Source organism: Canis aureus, unplaced genomic scaffold (genome assembly GCF_053574225.1).
Source record: "Canis aureus isolate CA01 unplaced genomic scaffold, VMU_Caureus_v.1.0 ptg000378l_RagTag, whole genome shotgun sequence".
NCBI lineage: Eukaryota > Metazoa > Chordata > Mammalia > Carnivora > Canidae > Canis > Canis aureus.
Genome location: NW_027554589.1, coordinates 1 through 21,139, shown reverse-complemented (window position 1 = coordinate 21,139; position 21,139 = coordinate 1). Strand labels below are relative to the sequence as shown.

At 39.6% G+C, this 21,139-nt stretch overlaps 2 pseudogenes; both read right to left on the bottom strand.

Moving 5' to 3' along the window:
* Positions 1–533: 533 nt before the first annotated feature.
* On the bottom strand, positions 534–1,485 carry LOC144310066 (18S ribosomal RNA; annotated as a pseudogene).
* A 15,834-nt stretch (positions 1,486–17,319) lies between these two features.
* Positions 17,320–18,274, bottom strand: LOC144310065 (18S ribosomal RNA; annotated as a pseudogene).
* Positions 18,275–21,139: the final 2,865 nt, after the last annotated feature.

The window sequence follows — 21,139 nt, the reverse complement described above, 5'->3', positions numbered from 1 at the left end:
TTGTATCCTGATTCTAAGAAGCTGTACCTTCTTAGACTATATTTTAAATTTACATTAAAATTTTGTTTTTTTTAGGTAAATTTAAAGTTGAACTAAATTCTGTTTGTGGGCAACAGCTATCACCAGGCTCGTTAGGCTTTTCACCTCTACCCACAAATCTTCTCACTATTTTGCTACATAGATGAGTTGATCCTTTTAGATTGTTTATGGGTAGCTCGTCTGGTTTCGGGGAGCTTAGCTTAAGTTCTCTTTGTTAAGTCGTTTCTGGCTAGTTCATTATGCAAAAGGTAAAAGGGGTAATCTTTGCTGTTTAATACTGTTAAGATGTCTTTCATCATTCCCTTACGGTACTATCTCTATCGCTCCAATTAAAATTTCTATCTCCTATACTTTTATTTATTTAACTAAATGTTTTACTTTATATGTCTGTGATACTTAAGTTTGGGGTTAGTTGGGCTAGCTTTTGTTCAAAGTGGTCATAAGTAATGAAATCTTCTGGGTGTAGGCCAGACGCTTTAGTTAAGCTACACTTTGATTAATCCAAGCACACCTTCCGGTATGCTTACCTTGTTACGACTTGTCTCCTCTTGTGTCTTAGTTAAGTTAATATGGTTATGGTTGTGTCTTATTACTTGAGGAGGGTGACGGGCGGTGTGTGCGTGCTTCATGGCCTATTCAATTAAGCTCTCTATTCTTAATTTACTACTAAATCCTCCTTCAGTTTTTAATTTCATAAAAACGTTCGTGGAATGTTCTTGGGTAGAAAATGTAGCCCATTTCTTCCCACCCCATAAGTTACACCTTGACCTAACTTTTTTATGTAAAATGATTGTGCTTACTATTCTACCTTTTGAGGGTTTGCTGAAGATGGCGGTATATAGACTGAATTAGCAAAGGGTGGTGAGTTTATCGGGGTTTATCGATTATAGAACAGGCTCCTCTAGAGGGATATAAAGCACGCCAAGTCCTTTGAGTTTTAAGCTATTGCTAGTAGTCCTCTGGCGAATTTATTTTGTTGTAAAATTATCTATGTTTAGGGCTAAGCATAGTGGGGTATCTAATCCCAGTTTGGGTCTTAGCTATCGTGTAGTCAGATTATTATAAAGTCACTTTCGTGGTCTATTTTATGGTAACTGTAGCTTTTACGGCTTAGTTAAGTTTTAACTTTAGTGCAAAGGTATCTTAAACACGCTTTACGCCGTGGGCCTATTAGTTTGGGTTAATCGTATGACCGCGGTGGCTGGCACGAAATTTACCAACCCTTTTTAGTATGGCTTAGTCAAACTTTCGTTTATGGCTTAATTTTTATCACTGCTGTATCCCGTGGGGGTGTGGCTTAGCAAGGTGTTATGAGCTACTTAAGAGTGTGCTTGATACCTGCTCCTTTAGATCACTGCTGATTTTAAGGGCATTCTCACTGGGGCGTGGAGACTTGCATGTGTAAGTCTACTAAGAACTAATAGGAAGGCTAGGACCAAACCTTTGTGTTTATGGAGTCGTGCGACTCATCTTGGCATTTTCAGTGCCTTGCTTTATTAATTAAGCTACATTAACTTATACTGAAAATTGTAGTGTGTATAATAAATAAAATACATAGTAAATATGAGAGGAAAAAAAAAGGGGATGCTATCTATAGATAGACCACGAGATCGAATGCGTGTAAGACTGTTGTGTTAAGTTAACTAGAGTAGCAATACATTTGTATACAATTTAAATAAAGCTTGTGAGTATTGTATGCACTTAGTCCTGTTTTGGGGTTTGGCAGGACATAAATAAGTGTATAAATAGATGACATGAGTTTATGGGGGGTAAGGGGGGTTTGTATAAGTTAACTTAATGTCTTGCGCGTGTACGTACGTGTACACACGTGTACGTACGTGTACACACGTGTACGTACGTGTACACACGTGTACGTACGTGTACGTACGTGTACGTACGTGTACACACGTGTACGTACGTGTACACACGTGTACGTACGTGTACACACGTGTACGTACGTGTACACACGTGTACGTACGTGTACACACGTGTACGTACGTGTACACACGTGTACGTACGTGTACACACGTGTACGTACGTGTACACACGTGTACGTACGTGTACACACGTGTACGTACGTGTACACACGTGTACGTACGTGTACACACGTGTACGTACGTGTACACACGTGTACGTACGTGTACACACGTGTACGTACGTGTACACACGTGTGTCCTAGAATTATATGTCCTGAAACCATTGACTGAATAGCACCTTGATTTTATGCGTGAGTTGATAAATGATAATGAATAAGTCCAGCTACAAGTTATTTGACTGCATTAGGGCCGCGACGGGCATATTCCCTGAGAGCAGAAGATAAGTTAGAGTTAGTGCCGTTGCGGTCATAGATGAGTGATAGCAGATTCCCCCCCTAAAAATAAAAGATACCAAATGCATGACACCACAGTTATGTGTGATCATGGGCTGATTAGTCACTAGTCCATCGAGATGTCCCATTTGCGAGAATTAGTAGGATTGGAATAAATAGAGTCATGGCCCTGAGGTAAGAACCAGATGCCAGGTATAGTTTCATGATAGTAACCCCCACATTAGCATGGGCCCGGAGCGAGAAGAGTGACATTACAGGCAAGGATTGATGGTTTCTCGAGGCATGGTGATTAAGCCCTTATTGGACTAAGTGATATGCATCTAGTTACTGTTGAGGATCAATGGGTTGTGGAATTGGACTAGACATGTCCTATGTAAAGATATAATATCATGTACATGCTTATATGCATGGGGCAAGCCATTAATGCACGACGTACATAGGGGAGGGAAAGAAGGATTTTTTGGAGATACTGACATAGCACAGTAGAGGTGGTCCAATATATGAATGTAGGGGGTGTCAGGGAATAGTTTAAGAAGAATTTCAGCTTTGGGTGCTGATGGTGGAGCAAGAGCTTCTTCCTTGAGTCTTAGGGAGGGCGACTACTCTCCATTTTTGGTTTACAAGACCAAGGTAATGATTATACTACAAAGACTCTTCATTTTAGAAGATTATTTTCGATAACGCTAATTGTTGGCATTAGAATCAATAGGATGGTGAAATATAGAATTGAGGCGACCTGTCCGATAATGATGAAAGGGTGTTCAACTGGCTGTCCTCCAATCCAAGTTAAAGTGAGAAGATCGGCGACTAAAAGTCAGAATAGGCATTGGCTGAGGGGTCGGAATATTATACTGCGTTGCTTAGATGTGTGGAGGAATGGAATGAATGCTAAAATTAGGATGGAGAATACTAGGGCGAGTACACCTCCTAATTTATTAGGGATAGATCGTAGGATGGCATAGGCGAATAGGAAGTATCATTCAGGTTTGATATGTGGAGGGGTGTTTAGGGGGTTTGCAGGGGTGTAGTTGTCTGGATCTCCTAATAGGTCTGGTGAAAATAAAACTAGTGATATTAAGACTAGGAGCAGGAGTAGGATTCCTAGGATATCTTTAATTGTGTAGTAGGGGTGAAACGGAATTTTGTCTGAGTCTGATGTGATTCCTGAGGGGTTGTTGGATCCGGTTTCGTGTAGAAATAGGAGGTGTACTATTGCTAGAGCTGCGATGATGAATGGAAAGATAAAATGAAATGCAAAGAATCGTGTTAAGGTTGCTTTGTCTACTGAGAAGCCACCTCAGATTCACTCTACTAAGTTGGTTCCGATATAGGGGATGGCGGAGAGAAGGTTAGTGATTACAGTTGCCCCTCAAAATGATATTTGTCCTCACGGCAGTACATAGCCTATGAATGCTGTGGCTATGGTTGCGAATAGTAGTACAATTCCAATGTTTCATGTTTCTATGAATACATAGGATCCATAGTATAGGCCTCGTCCCACATGTATGAATAGGCAGATGAAGAATATGGAAGCGCCATTTGCATGTATATAGCGGATAATTCAGCCGTAGTTAACGTCTCGACAGATGTGGGTGACCGATGAAAAAGCTGTGGCCGTGTCCGATGTGTAGTGTATAGCTAGAAATAAACCTGTTAGAATCTGTAGAATCAAGCATACTCCTAATAAGGACCCGAAATTCCATCAAGCAGAGATGTTAGATGGCGCTGGGAGGTCAATGAATGAATTGTTGACAATTTTGGCTAGTGGGTGGGTTTTTCGAATGTTGGTCATTAATGTTCTTATAGTTGAAATACAACGATGATTTTTCATGTCATTAGTCATGGTTAAATTCCATGTAGGAATAATGATAACATACATTGTATTTATTTTAAGTATCGTTTTTGTGATGAGTTTTGTGGGTTTTGCCACTAAACCATCTCCTATTTATGGTGGGCTTGTGCTAATTATTAGCGGTGGGATTGGTTGTGCGATTGTTCTGAATTTTGGGGGTTCTTTTTTAGGGCTGATAGTGTTTTTAATTTATTTGGGGGGTATATTAGTAGTATTTGGTTATACAACTGCTATGGCTACTGAGCAATACCCTGAGGTGTGAGTTTCAAATAAGGCTGTTCTAGCGGCTTTTATTACTGGTCTATTGTCTGAGTTGTTGACTGCTTGCTATATTTTGAAGGATGATGAGGTGGAGGTAGTATTAAAGTTTAATGGAATAGGGGATTGGGTAATTTATGATACGGGGGACTCTGGGTTTTTTAGTGAAGAGGCTATGGGTATTGCGGCTTTATATAGTTATGGAACCTGGTTGGTGATTGTTACAGGTTGGTCGCTGTTAACTGGTGTGTTGGTTATCATGGAAGTTACCCGTGGTAATTAAGGATTAGTAGGCTGAGAATTATAGTTAGTATGAACGATAGGAAATAGAGCTTGATGAGACCCTTTTGATTTGAAATAAGGGTAGAAGATTTTATTTGGAAATACGAGATTGATTTGGGTAGGATGTTTTCTAGTCAGATGGAGTCCAGAAGTATAGATGCTGATTTCTGGCTGATGGTTAAACTTGTTTTAGGTGTGAGGCGGTGCATAATGGTTGGATAATAGCCAAGGAGGGTGGAAAATTTAAAGTAATTAGATGGATAGTTAAATTTGAGTCCTTGTATGGTAAGGTTTAGTTCTAGTGCCAGGATGAAACCCAAGATAGTTACTGCAAGGGCTATCATTTTTAGATAATGAGGCATAGTTATCTGTGGGATGGTGGTGGGTGTGATGCTGTGGGAGATAATGTATCCTGCAAATACACTTCCGATAAGGAGTCGTTTAATAGAGTTAATTAGGAGAGGATTATTCTCGTTGATAAGGATTATAGGGGAGAAGCGGGGCTGGCCTAGTAGAGCGAAGAATATAATTCGGGTGCTGTAGGCAGCGGTTAGGGATGTGGCAACGAGTGTAATTAAGAGGGCTCAGGCGTTGGTATTCGACGTGTTAGCGGACTCGATGATCAGGTCTTTGGAGTAGAATCCTGTAAGGAAAGGTATGCCTGTTAATGCGAGGCTTCCGACAATCAGGGAAGTTGTGGTGAAGGGAAGGACTTTAAATAGGCCACCTATCTTTCGAATGTCTTGTTCATCGTTTAGGCTGTGGATAATTGACCCTGAACATATGAATAACATAGCTTTAAAAAATGCGTGAGTGCAGATGTGTAAGAAGGCTAGGTAAGGCTGGTTAATGCCAATTGTTACTATTATTAGGCCTAGTTGGCTTGAGGTAGAGAACGCTACAATTTTTTTGATATCGTTCTGTGTAAGAGCGCAGATTGCAGTAAATAGTGTAGTAATAGCCCCTAAGCATAAAGTGAGGGTTTGAATAGTTTGATTATGCTCTATTAGTGGATGAAAGCGGATAAGAAGAAATACTCCTGCTACAACTATTGTGCTTGAGTGAAGTAGGGCTGATACAGGAGTGGGGCCTTCTATGGCTGAGGGGAGTCAGGGATGTAAGCCGAATTGAGCAGATTTACCGGTAGCTGCTAATAGTAAGCCAAGTAGCGGCAAATTAAAATTATCGTTTGTTGTAATAAAGATTTGTTGAAGGTCTCATGTGTTTAAGTTCAATAGAAACCATGCTATGGTTATAATGAAGCCTACATCTCCAATACGGTTATAGAGGATAGCTTGTAGGGCAGCTGTATTTGCATCGGTTCGGCCGTATCATCATCCAATAAGTAAAAATGATATAATGCCAACTCCTTCTCAGCCAATGAATAGTTGGAATATGTTGTTTGCGGTGACTAAGACTATTATAGTAATAAGAAATAAGAGAAGATACTTGAAAAATCGGTTAATATAAGGATCGGAGTGTATATATCATATAGAAAACTCTATAATAGACCACGTGACAAAAAGGGCTACGGGCACAAAGATTATTGAGAAGTAGTCTAATTTAAAACTCATGGATAGTTTTATGGTCTGGATTGTTATTCAATGTCAGTTTGAAACAATTGTTTCCTGTCCTGAGTAGATGAATATTATTGTGGGAATTATGCTAATTATGAATGCGTAAGAAGTAGCGGTTTTTACATAGTATGGGTATAGCTTATTTTTGTAGAGTTTAGTAGAGGTTATAATGATGGGCAAAGTAAGAATGACTAGAGCTGTGATTATGCATGAAGTAAATATATTTATTACTTTTATTTGGAGTTGCACCAATTTTTTGGTTCCTAAGACCAATGGATTACTTCTATCCTATAAAAGTTGAAAAAGCCATGTTCTTATACATGGGAGCATGAGTTAGCAGTTCTTGCAGTACTTTTTCGGTAAGCAAAAAGGTTTGAGCTTTTATTATTAGATTCACAATCTAATGTTTTTGTTAAACTATGCTTACAGTAGATGGGACCGAGAATAATTTTAGGGTTAAGGGATAGGAGGAGTAGAGGCAGTAGATGCAAGGTTATTAGGGCATTTTCTCGTGTGAATGACGGTTTGATATTTTTGATATGGTGGGAATATTTACCACGCTGTGTGGTGATTAGTATATAAAGTGAGTATAGGGCAGTGATGGTGATGTTAATTCCTATTAGAATAATAGTAATGTTGGATCATGAGAATGAGGATATCACTACAAATAGTTCTCCGATAAGATTAATTGTTGGAGGAAGAGCCAGATTTGTGAGGCTTGCTAATAACCATCAGGCTGCTATCAGGGGAAGGAGGGTTTGAAGTCCTCGTGCGAGAATCATAGTACGGCTATGGATTCGTTCGTAATTGGAGTTGGCTAAGCAGAATAGCATCGAGGATGTTAAACCATGGGCAATTATTAGGGCTGTTGCACCTATATAACTTCATGGTGTTTGAATAAGAACCGCTACAATAACGAGTGCCATATGACTAACTGAGGAGTATGCAATTAGGGATTTTAGATCTGTTTGACGGAGACAGATAGAGCTTGTTATGATTATGCCTCATAGAGATAATATTATGAAAGGATACGCTATGAAGTTGGTCAGGGGGTTTAGTAGGGTTGTAATTCGTATCATGCCATAGCCTCCTAATTTCAGGAGTACGGCGGCAAGTACCATGGAGCCGGCAATAGGGGCCTCTACGTGTGCTTTTGGTAGTCACAAGTGGAGGCCGTATAGAGGTATCTTTACTATGAATGCTATCATGCATGCCAATCATAAGAAAACATTAGATCAGGAGTTTGGCAGAGGTTGAATTCAGTATTGAATTATGAGAAAATTTAGGGAGCCCATGAAATTGTGGATGTAAAGGAGAGCTACTAGGAGTGGGAGAGATCCTATTAAAGTATAAAATAAGAAGTAGAGCCCTGCGTTTAGTCGTTCAGTTTGATTCCCCCATCGGGTAATAATGATCAGGGTTGGGATTAGTGTTGCCTCAAATAGGATGTAAAAGAAGATAAGTTCAGAGGCGGTGAAAGTTATAATTAGGAACAACTGGAGAAGAATCAGTATTGAAATATATAGTTTTTTTCGAGTTAAGGGTTCTTTTGATAAATGGTGTTGGCTTGCTATAAGTATAAGGGGTAGAAGTCATGTTGTAAGTGCTAGTAGCGGTGCTGATAGGGAGTCAGAGAAAAATATTAAGGAGGGGTTCAATGTATTATCATTTGGTTGATTCAGGTAGAATAAGCTGATTAAGCTGATTAGCAAACCATATGTTGTCGTGTTAATTCAGATTATGTTAGGCTTTGATACTCATGTAAGGGGGATCAGTATGATAGTGGGGATGATAATTTTTAGCATTGTAAGAGGTTTAGGTTTTGTACGTAATCAGTCCCGTAGGTGTTAGATACTATAACTAGTAGAGATAGTCCTAATGCTGCTTCGCAGGCAGCAAATACTAGTAGTACGATTGGTATCATGCTGGCTAATGTAAGGTGGTTGTTGAGAATAGTTACAGATATTATTACAAATAGTGATAATATTATGCCCTCTAAGCATAGTAGCGATGATATTAGGTGTGATCGATAAACAAGTATACCTATTAGAGAAAGAATGAATGCCAGAAAGATATTAATATATACTATGGACATATGATAATTATGAGATAAATCATAATCTAATGAGTCGAAATCATTTGTTTTGGCTTAAACTAATTATCATATTCGGTTCATTCTAGCCCCTTTTCGGTTCATTCGTACGCTAGGCTTGCAGCTAGGAGGGAGATTAGTAGGAGTGCTATGATAAGTATTGTTGTCAACTTGTTGGTTTGTGACGCTCAGGGAAGTGGGAGTAGGAGTGCGATTTCTAGGTCGAAAAGCAGGAATGTGATGGCAACTAGGAAGAATTTTATAGAGAAAGGTAGGCGAGCAGATCCCATGGGGTCAAAACCACATTCGTAGGGGCTTGTCTTGTCTGTATAAATATTTAGTTGGGGAAGTCAGAATGCGATTAGTACAAGTAAGGACGCTAGGGTTACATTAGTTATCAAGGTTAGTATTACGTTTATTACTTCTTTCCAGGTTGATCTGGAGCTAACTGATTGGAAGTCAATTGTACTAGTTATACTAAAGAAATAGGATCCTCATCAATAAATAGATACATATAAGAATAGTCAGACTACATCAACAAAGTGTCAATATCATGCAGCGGCTTCAAATCCGAAGTGGTGGTTTGATGTGAAGTGGTAGTATAGTTGTCGGAGAAAGCACACGATAAGGAATGTGGAGCCAATAATTACATGTAGTCCGTGAAACCCAGTAGCTATAAAAAAGGTAGATCCGTACACTCCGTCGGAGATTGTAAAAGATGTCTCGTAGTATTCGGAGGCCTGTAATAGTGTAAAATATACGCCTAAGGAGATTGTAATAAATAGGCCTTGAAGTATGTGTTTACGATTGCCTTCTATTAAACTATGATGGGCTCAAGTAATAGATACTCCGGAGGCTAGGAGGACTGAGGTGTTGAGTAGAGGAACTTCTAGTGGGTTAAGAGGAATAATGCCGGTGGGAGGTCAGCAACCTCCAAGTTCAGGAGTAGGGGCTAGGCTGGAATGGTAAAAGGCTCAAAAGAAGCCTGCAAAGAAAAATACTTCTGATACAATAAAAAGAACTATTCCGTACCGTAGTCCTTTTTGTACAATAGGGGTGTGATGTCCTTGGAATGTGCCTTCTCGGATCACATCTCGTCATCACTGGTATATGGTTAGCAGGTTGGTTGTGAATCCTAATGTAAGTAGGGATATTGAGTTATAGTGAAATCATATGATAAGACCCGATGTTATAAGAAGGGCAGAAAGGGCTCCTGTTAGCGGTCATGGGCTTGGGTTAACTATATGGTAAGCGTGAGTTTGGTGGGTCATTAGGTGTTGTCATGTAAGTATAGACTTACTAGTAAGGTAAAGACATAGGCTTGAATTAAGGCAACAGCAAACTCTAGAATCGTAAATAGAATTAAAATAATAAAAGTGATGAAAGCTGTGGTCGCGCTAATATTAATAAGAGCTAAGGTAGCCCCTCCAATCAAATGGATTAGGAGGTGTCCTGCAGTAATATTGGCGGTTAATCGAACGGCTAGAGCTATGGGTTGAATGAATAGACTAATAGTTTCGATGATTACTAGTATTGGAATTAGGGGAAGAGGGGTGCCTTGGGGTAGAAAGTGTGCCAAGGATGCTTTGGTCTTATAGCGGAAACCGGTAATTACTGTCCCTGCTCATAGGGGGATTGCTATTCCGAGGTTTATAGAGAGTTGTGTCGTGGGCGTAAATGAGTGGGGTAGTAGTCCAAGTAGGTTAGTTGAACCAATGAATAGAATTAGTGATATAAGTATGAGAGCTCAGGTTCGTCCCTTTTGATTATGAATTGCTAGTATTTGTTTTGATGTTAATTGAATTAATCATTGCTGAATGGAGATTAACCGATTATTGATTAGGCGATTGGGTGCTGGGAATAAAAGGAAGGGAATATGACGATCAGTACTACAATAGGGAGACCTATTATTGAGGGGGCAGCGAAAGAGGCGAATAAATTTTCGTTCATTTGTTTTCTCAAGGATTATGTTGACTAGTGATTTTAGTAGACTTGGTTATTGGGTTTTCCGGGTAGTGGTGATTTGAAATTTTTAGTTGGAATAGAATGAAGAGGGTGAGAAATATTGAAAAGATTATAATAAATCAGGTGGATGTGTCTAGCTGTGGCATTTCATTAAGGGGAGGTTAAAACTCCCAGTCTTTAACTTAAAAGGTTAATGCTTTATAGCTTCTTAATGAGTAAGTCTAGTCTAGGTTATACTATTAAGGCAGATCAGGTTTCAAAATAAGATAGGGGGACTATTTCAAGAACAATGGGTATAAAGCTATGGTTAGATCCGCAGATTTCAGAGCACTGGCCATAATACAGTCCCGGTCGTATGGCTATAAGGGTGGTTTGGTTTAGTCGTCCTGGAATAGCGTCAGTTTTTAGACCTAGTGATGGAACAGCTCATGAATGCAAAACGTCTTCTGAAGAAATAAGTATTCGGATGGTTATTTCTATTGGGAGGACAACTCGGTTGTCTACTTCTAATAGTCGGAGTTCTCCTGGCTTTAATTCTTGTGTTGGGATTATGTAGGAGTCAAAGTTTAAGTCTTCATAATCAGTATATTCATAGCTTCAGTATCATTGGTGGCCTATTGTTTTCACGGTTAAAGAGGGGTTATTGATTTCGTCTATTATATAAAGGATTCGGAGGGAAGGTAGAGCGATTAGGATTAGGATAATGGCGGGTAGGATAGTTCATACTGTTTCTACTTCCTGTGCGTCTATTGTGCTTGTATGAGTTAATTTTGTAGTCAATATTAGGGAAATGATGTAGAGAACTAAAGAACTGATTAAGAATACAATTATTAGTGTATGGTCATGAAAATGAAGTAGCTCCTCTATAATAGGGGAGGTTGCGTCCTGTAATCCGAGTTGAAATGGGTACGCCATAGAGGTATATAGGGGTTTCACCTATAATTTAACCTTGACAAAGTTATGTAATATTTTACTAATACCTCCTGATTGAGAAAGACATAGTGGTTATGACATTGGCTTGAAACCAATTTTAGGGGGTTCGATTCCTTCCTTTCTTATTTTTGGATTACATATGTAGGTTCTTCGAACGTGTGATATGGAGGGGGACATCCATGTAGTCATTCAATATTAGTTGTAGTAAGTTCTACTATAGCAACTTCTCGTTTGGATGCAAAGGCCTCTCAGATTATAAAAATTATAAGCATCACCGCTGTAAGCGAGATAAACGATCCTATAGAGGAGACGGTATTTCAGGTGGTATATGCATCTGGATAGTCAGAGTACCGACGAGGTATTCCGGATAAACCTAGGAAATGCTGAGGGAAGAAAGTTATATTTACTCCCACAAATATAATTGTAAAGTGAATCTTTGCTCAAGTATCGTTAAGAGTATAACCTGAGAATAAGGGGAATCAGTGGGCAAATCCTCCCATAATGGCAAAAACTGCTCCCATTGAGAGCACATAGTGAAAATGAGCTACAACATAATACGTATCATGAAGAACGATGTCTAAGGACGAATTAGCTAGGACAATGCCTGTTAGCCCGCCTACTGTGAATAAGAAAATAAACCCTAAAGCTCATAGCATAGCTGGAGATCATTTAATATTGCCTCCGTGAAGTGTTGCCAGTCAACTAAATACTTTTACTCCTGTTGGAATAGCGATAATTATAGTGGCGGATGTGAAGTATGCTCGTGTGTCTACGTCTATTCCTACAGTAAACATATGGTGAGCTCATACGATAAAGCCTAAAAACCCAATAGATATTATTGCCCATACTATTCCTATATAGCCGAAAGGCTCTTTTTTCCCTGAGTAGTAAGTGACAATGTGAGAAATTATTCCGAACCCTGGCAGGATAAGAATGTAAACTTCAGGATGTCCGAAGAATCAGAATAAGTGTTGATATAGGATAGGGTCTCCTCCTCCAGCGGGATCGAAAAATGTCGTATTAAGATTACGGTCTGTTAAAAGTATTGTAATTCCAGCAGCCAGTACAGGCAGGGATAGTAGGAGTAGAACTGCTGTAATTAGTACTGATCATACAAATAGGGGGGTTTGATACTGGGATATTGCAGGGGGTTTTATGTTGATAATAGTAGTAATGAAATTAATTGCCCCTAAAATAGAAGAGACTCCGGCTAAATGTAAGGAGAAAATTGTAAGATCAACGGATGCTCCTGCATGGGCCAGATTGCCAGCCAGTGGGGGGTAAACGGTCCACCCCGTTCCTGCACCTGCTTCTACCATAGAAGATGCTAATAGTAGAAGAAAAGATGGAGGAAGAAGTCAGAAGCTCATGTTATTTATTCGGGGGAATGCCATGTCCGGAGCACCAATTATTAATGGCACTAGTCAGTTTCCAAAGCCCCCAATTATAATGGGCATGACTATGAAGAAGATTATTACGAAAGCATGGGCGGTTACGACGACGTTATAAATTTGATCGTCGCCTAGTAAAGTACCGGGCTGACCTAGTTCGGCTCGGATGAGGAGGCTCAAGGCAGTGCCTACTATGCCGGCTCATGCTCCAAATAGTAAGTATAAAGTACCAATATCTTTGTGATTAGTAGAGAACAGTCATCGGTTAATGAACATAGGTAAAATGGCTGATAAAAGCATTAGACTGTAAATCTAAAAATAGAGGTTTAAGTCCTCTTTTTGCCAAGCTCTGTGGTGAATTTTCATATTGAATTGCAAATTCAAAGAAGCAGCCTAGACGCCGCCGGGGCTTCTCCCGCCTTTTTTTTCTACGCGGCGGGAGAAGGTAGATTGAAGCCAGTTACTAGGGTATTTAGCTGTTAACTAAAATTTCGTGAGGTAGAAGCTCACCAATCTAGGGAGGGCTTAGCTTAATTAAAGTGTTTGATTTGCATTCAATTGATGTAAGATAGATTCTTGCAGCCCTTAGAGGTGATTTGGTCAGGGGTTAAGTGTATAGCACTTGCTTAGAGCTTTGAAGGCTCTTGGTCTGGTCTAACCTAAACTCCTAGTCCAAGACTGATAATATAGGTGTTAGCGGGAGTAGTATAGTTGAGATAATGATTAAGGGGGGTAGTAGGGTTGCCTTTTTTGTGTACTCGAATTGTCATTTTATTTTTATGTTATTTGTGGACGGGAATATGGTAAGTGCGGTGCTATATGTGAGTCGCAGGTAGAAATATAAGTTAAGTAGAGCGGTGATGGCTATTAGTGTTGGAATAATAATTATGTTATTTTTTGTTAATTCTTGAATAATTATTCATTTAGGGATGAAGCCAGATAATGGGGGTAGTCCTCCTAGGGATAATATTAAGATTAAGATTATGGAGGTGATTAGGGGAAATTTATTTCATATGTGGGATAAGGATAAGGTTGTGGTGGATGAGTTTAATATGAATAGTATGAAGGTAGATAGTGTTATTAGAATATATAAAGTTAAGTTTAGGATTATTATTGTAGGGTTGTAAATAATGATAGCGGCTATTCAGCCTATGTGGGCAATGGAGGAGTATGCTATGATTTTTCGTAGTTGAGTTTGATTTAGTCCGCCTCAGCCTCCTACTAGAACGGATGCGAGGGCTATTAGTATAAGAAGGTTGGTGTTAATTGATGGGGAGATTTGATATAGGATGGATATAGGTGCGATTTTTTGTCATGTTAGTAGGATTATTCCTGATATAAGTGTTACTCCTTGTGCTACTTCGGGAACTCAGAAGTGGAATGGAGATAGGCCTAGTTTTATTGTTAGGGCGGTGGTTATTATGATGGATGCGATGGGGTTTGAGATTTTTGAGATTACTCATTGGCCGGAGTAAAGAAGGTTAATGGTGACTCCTATTATTAGTAATATTGAGGCAGTAGCTTGTGTAAGAAAATATTTTGTAGAGGCTTCTATGGCTCGTGGATTATACTTTTTTATGAGGATAGGGATGATGGCTAGCATGTTTATTTCGAATCCAATTCAGATCAGTAATCAGTGCGAGCTTAGTATGACGATTATGGTCCCTGCCATGATAGTTGCTATAATAATAGTGAGAATAGGGGGTTTTATTAGTACGGGAAGGGTATAAACCAACATTTTCGGGGTATGGGCCCGATAGCTTAATTTAGCTGACCTTACTGTAGAATATAGTGTAAGTTTGGTAGCACGAAGATCTTTGAATTCTTAAGATTAGGTTCGAAGCCTATTATTCTAGAAATAAGAGGATTTAAACCTCTATTATTTACTCTATCAAAGTAACTCTTTTATCAGACATATTTCTTATGTTTGGGGTGGGATACTCGCGGTAATAATGGGTAAGGCAACATGTCATATGCATAGGGCTAAAGTTAGGGGTAGAAAATTTTTTCACAATAAGTGTATTAATTGATCATAGCGGAATCGAGGGTATGATGCTCGAATTCATAGGAAGCAGATAGTTAGTAAGAGGGTTTTTATAGTGAAGTTAATAGAGTAGAGTTCTGGTATAAATGGGTTGTGGAATGCACCGAAGAATAGAATTGTTGTGAGGATATTTATTATAATGATATTTGCGTACTCTGCTAGAAAGAATAGGGCAAAAGGACCCGCTGCATACTCTACGTTAAATCCAGAAACTAGTTCGGATTCTCCTTCAGTTAAGTCGAAGGGGGCTCGGTTAGTTTCTGCTAGAGTAGAAATGAATCATATCATGGCTAGGGGCCAGGCCGGAAAGATTAGTCATATATGTTCTTGGGTGATAATTAGTGTGGATAGTGTAAATGACCCGTTTATTAGGAGGACTGATAGGAGAATGATTGCTAGTGTTACTTCATATGAGATTGTTTGAGCTACTGCTCGGAGGGCTCCGATTAGAGCGTATTTGGAGTTTGAGGCTCATCCTGACCAAAGGATGGAGTATACGGCGAGACTTGATATTGCTAGTATGAATAGGACTCCTAAGTTTATATTAATGAGTGGGTAGGGCATTGGGAGAGGGATTCATATAGTTAGGGCTAGTGATAGAGCTAGAATGGGGGCTAGAATGAATATTGATATGGAGGATGTAAGTGGTCGTAGAGGTTCTTTTGTGAAGAGTTTTACTGCATCTGCGATTGGTTGAAGGAGGCCGTAGGGGCCTACGATATTAGGCCCTTTTCGAAGTTGTATGTAGCCTAAGACTTTTCGTTCAACGAGGGTGAGGAAGGCTACGGCAAGAAGGATTGGGATGATAAGAGAGATAATGTTGATAAAGAACATTTTGTTAGGGAGAGGAATTGAACCTCTGATAATAAAGGTTTAAGTTTTACGCAGTTACCGGGCTCTGCCACCCTAACAAAGCCCCTTTTCTCGGGCTTATGAGGAGATAAACTGGTTAGATTGAGTTGACTTCATCTATTAGTTTTAAGGCGCCTTTGTGAGGTAGGCCTTACATCCCTTGTCCTTTCGTACTGGGGGAGGTTATATAATAGATAGAAACCGACCTGGATTACTCCGGTCTGAACTCAGATCACGTAGGACTTTAATCGTTGAACAAACGAACCCTTAATAGCTGCTGCACCATTAGGATGTCCTGATCCAACATCGAGGTCGTAAACCCTATTGTCGATATGGACTCTTGAATAGGATTGCGCTGTTATCCCTAGGGTAACTTGTTCCGTTGATCAAAAATTATTGGATCAATAAGTGATGTTATATTTTGACTTGTGGGTCTAAATTTTAATCACTCGGGAGTTTTTTTATATTCCGAGGTCACCCCAACCTAAATTGCTAACCCACAATAATGGTGTAATGTTATGCCTTGTAGGTATTTAGTATCCATAAGTTTGGGTTAGTTAATTAAAGCTCCATAGGGTCTTCTCGTCTTATTGTGGCATTCCCGCCTCTTCACGGGAAGGTCAATTTCACTGATTGGGAATAAGAGACAGTTAAACCCTCGTGTGGCCATTCATACAAGTCCTTATTTAGAGAACAAATGATTATGCTACCTTTGCACGGTCAGGATACCGCGGCCGTTAAACAAGTGTCACTGGGCAGGCAGTGCCTCCAATACTAGAAATGCTGGAGGTGATGTTTTTGGTAAACAGGCGGGGTTTGTGTTTGCCGAGTTCCTTTTACTCCTTTTAATCTTTCCTTAAATGCATGCCTGTGTTGGGTTAACAATAGGGTAGATAAGTATTTCATTTTTGGGTTGATATTATCAGATTGTTAACTATCAGTGGTCTATCCGTTTCTGATATAAGCTTATGCGGGGAGAAAATAGTTCTTGTTACTCATACTAGCATTGTTGCTTCTATATTTAAATAGAATGGCCCAGGAGGTATAATTAGGAGTTGATGTAATATGATTGGGATTAAGTTATATTGTTTGTTGAGCTGGAACGCTTTCTCAATTGGTGGCTGCTTTTAAGCCAACTATGGTGATGTTAGTATATACTCTCTAATAAAGGTTGTATCCTGATTCTAAGAAGCTGTACCTTCTTAGACTATATTTTAAATTTACATTAAAATTTTGTTTTTTTTAGGTAAATTTAAAGTTGAACTAAAATTCTGTTTGTGGGCAACCAGCTATCACCAGGCTCGTTAGGCTTTTCACCTCTACCCACAAATCTTCTCACTATTTTGCTACATAGATGAGTTGATCCTTTTAGATTGTTTATGGGTAGCTCGTCTGGTTTCGGGGAGCTTAGCTTAAGTTCTCTTTGTTAAGTCGTTTCTGGCTAGTTCATTATGCAAAAGGTAAAAGGGGTAATCTTTGCTGTTTAATACTGTTAAGATGTCTTTCATCATTCCCTTACGGTACTATCTCTATCGCTCCAATTAAAATTTCTATCTCCTATACTTTTATTATTTAACTAAATGTTTTACTTTATATGTCTGTGATACTTAAGTTTGGGGTTAGTTGGGCTAGCTTTTGTTCAAAGTGGTCATAAGTAATGAAATCTTCTGGGTGTAGGCCAGACGCTTTAGTTAAGCTACACTTTGATTAATCCAAGCACACCTTCCGGTATGCTTACCTTGTTACGACTTGTCTCCTCTTGTGTCTTAGTTAAGTTAATATGGTTATGGTTGTGTCTTATTACTTGAGGAGGGTGACGGGCGGTGTGTGCGTGCTTCATGGCCCTATTCAATTAAGCTCTCTATTCTTAATTTACTACTAAATCCTCCTTCAGTTTTTAATTTCATAAAAACGTTCGTGGAATGTTCTTGGGTAGAAAATGTAGCCCATTTCTTCCCACCCCATAAGTTACACCTTGACCTAACTTTTTTATGTAAAATGATTGTGCTTACTATTCTACCTTTTGAGGGTTTGCTGAAGATGGCGGTATATAGACTGAATTAGCAAAGGGTGGTGAGGTTTATCGGGGTTTATCGATTATAGAACAGGCTCCTCTAGAGGGATATAAAGCACCGCCAAGTCCTTTGAGTTTTAAGCTATTGCTAGTAGTCCTCTGGCGAATTATTTTGTTGTAAAATTATCTATGTTTAGGGCTAAGCATAGTGGGGTATCTAATCCCAGTTTGGGTCTTAGCTATCGTGTAGTCAGATTATTATAAAGTCACTTTCGTGGTCTATTTTATGGTAACTGTAGCTTTTTACGGCTTAGTTAAGTTTTAACTTTAGTGCAAAGGTATCTTAAACACGCTTTACGCCGTGGGCCTATTAGTTTGGGTTAATCGTATGACCGCGGTGGCTGGCACGAAATTTACCAACCCTTTTTAGTATGGCTTAGTCAAACTTTCGTTTATGGCTTAATTTTTATCACTGCTGTATCCCGTGGGGGTGTGGCTTAGCAAGGTGTTATGAGCTACTTAAGAGTGTGCTTGATACCTGCTCCTTTAGATCACTGCTGATTTTAAGGGCATTCTCACTGGGGCGTGGAGACTTGCATGTGTAAGTCTACTAAGAACTAATAGGAAGGCTAGGACCAAACCTTTGTGTTTATGGAGTCGTGCGACTCATCTTGGCATTTTCAGTGCCTTGCTTTATTAATTAAGCTACATTAACTTATACTGAAATTGTAGTGTGTATAATAAATAAAATACATAGTAAATATGAGAGGAAAAAAAAAGGGGATGCTATCTATAGATAGACCACGAGATCGAATGCGTGTAAGACTGTTGTGTTAAGTTAACTAGAGTAGCAATACATTTGTATACAATTTAAATAAAGCTTGTGAGTATTGTATGCACTTAGTCCTGTTTTTGGGGTTTGGCAGGACATAAATAAGTGTATAATAGATGACATGAGTTTATGGGGGGTAAGGGGGGTTTGTATAAGTTAACTTAATGTCTTGCGCGTGTACGTACGTGTACACACGTGTACGTACGTGTACACACGTGTACGTACGTGTACACACGTGTACGTACGTGTACGTACGTGTACGTACGTGTACACACGTGTACGTACGTGTACACACGTGTACGTACGTGTACACACGTGTACGTACGTGTACACACGTGTACGTACGTGTACACACGTGTACGTACGTGTACACACGTGTACGTACGTGTACACACGTGTACGTACGTGTACACACGTGTACGTACGTGTACACACGTGTACGTACGTGTACACACGTGTACGTACGTGTACACACGTGTACGTACGTGTACACACGTGTGTCCTAGAATTATATGTCCTGAAACCATTGACTGAATAGCACCTTGATTTTATGCGTGAGTTGATAAATGATAATGAATAAGTCCAGCTACAAGTTATTTGACTGCATTAGGGCCGCGACGGGCATATTCCCTGAGAGCAGAAGATAAGTTAGAGTTAGTGCCGTTGCGGTCATAGATGAGTGATAGCAGATTCCCCCCCTAAAAATAAAAGATACCAAATGCATGACACCACAGTTATGTGTGATCATGGGCTGATTAGTCACTAGTCCATCGAGATGTCCCATTTGCGAGAATTAGTAGGATTGGAATAAATAGAGTCATGGCCCTGAGGTAAGAACCAGATGCCAGGTATAGTTTCATGATAGTAACCCCCACATTAGCATGGGCCCGGAGCGAGAAGAGTGACATTACAGGCAAGGATTGATGGTTTCTCGAGGCATGGTGATTAAGCCCTTATTGGACTAAGTGATATGCATCTAGTTACTGTTGAGGATCAATGGGTTGTGGAATTGGACTAGACATGTCCTATGTAAAGATATAATATCATGTACATGCTTATATGCATGGGGCAAGCCATTAATGCACGACGTACATAGGGGAGGGAAAGAAGGATTTTTTGGAGATACTGACATAGCACAGTAGAGGTGGTCCAATATATGAATGTAGGGGGTGTCAGGGAATAGTTTAAGAAGAATTTCAGCTTTGGGTGCTGATGGTGGAGCAAGAGCTTCTTCCTTGAGTCTTAGGGAGGGCGACTACTCTCCATTTTTGGTTTACAAGACCAAGGTAATGATTATACTACAAAGACTCTTCATTTTAGAAGATTATTTTCGATAACGCTAATTGTTGGCATTAGAATCAATAGGATGGTGAAATATAGAATTGAGGCGACCTGTCCGATAATGATGAAAGGGTGTTCAACTGGCTGTCCTCCAATCCAAGTTAAAGTGAGAAGATCGGCGACTAAAAGTCAGAATAGGCATTGGCTGAGGGGTCGGAATATTATACTGCGTTGCTTAGATGTGTGGAGGAATGGAATGAATGCTAAAATTAGGATGGAGAATACTAGGGCGAGTACACCTCCTAATTTATTAGGGATAGATCGTAGGATGGCATAGGCGAATAGGAAGTATCATTCAGGTTTGATATGTGGAGGGGTGTTTAGGGGGTTTGCAGGGGTGTAGTTGTCTGGATCTCCTAATAGGTCTGGTGAAAATAAAACTAGTGATATTAAGACTAGGAGCAGGAGTAGGATTCCTAGGATATCTTTAATTGTGTAGTAGGGGTGAAACGGAATTTTGTCTGAGTCTGATGTGATTCCTGAGGGGTTGTTGGATCCGGTTTCGTGTAGAAATAGGAGGTGTACTATTGCTAGAGCTGCGATGATGAATGGAAAGATAAAATGAAATGCAAAGAATCGTGTTAAGGTTGCTTTGTCTACTGAGAAGCCACCTCAGATTCACTCTACTAAGTTGGTTCCGATATAGGGGATGGCGGAGAGAAGGTTAGTGATTACAGTTGCCCCTCAAAATGATATTTGTCCCACGGCAGTACATAGCCTATGAATGCTGTGGCTATGGTTGCGAATAGTAGTACAATTCCAATGTTTCATGTTTCTATGAATACATAGGATCCATAGTATAGGCCTCGTCCCACATGTATGAATAGGCAGATGAAGAATATGGAAGCGCCATTTGCATGTATATAGCGGATAATTCAGCCGTAGTTAACGTCTCGACAGATGTGGGTGACCGATGAAAAAGCTGTGGCCGTGTCCGATGTGTAGTGTATAGCTAGAAATAAACCTGTTAGAATCTGTAGAATCAAGCATACTCCTAATAAGGACCCGAAATTCCATCAAGCAGAGATGTTAGATGGCGCTGGGAGGTCAATGAATGAATTGTTGACAATTTTGGCTAGTGGGTGGGTTTTTCGAATGTTGGTCATTAATGTTCTTATAGTTGAAATACAACGATGATTTTTCATGTCATTAGTCATGGTTAAATTCCATGTAGGAATAATGATAACATACATTGTATTTATTTTAAGTATCGTTTTTGTGATGAGTTTTGTGGGTTTTGCCACTAAACCATCTCCTATTTATGGTGGGCTTGTGCTAATTATTAGCGGTGGGATTGGTTGTGCGATTGTTCTGAATTTTGGGGGTTCTTTTTTAGGG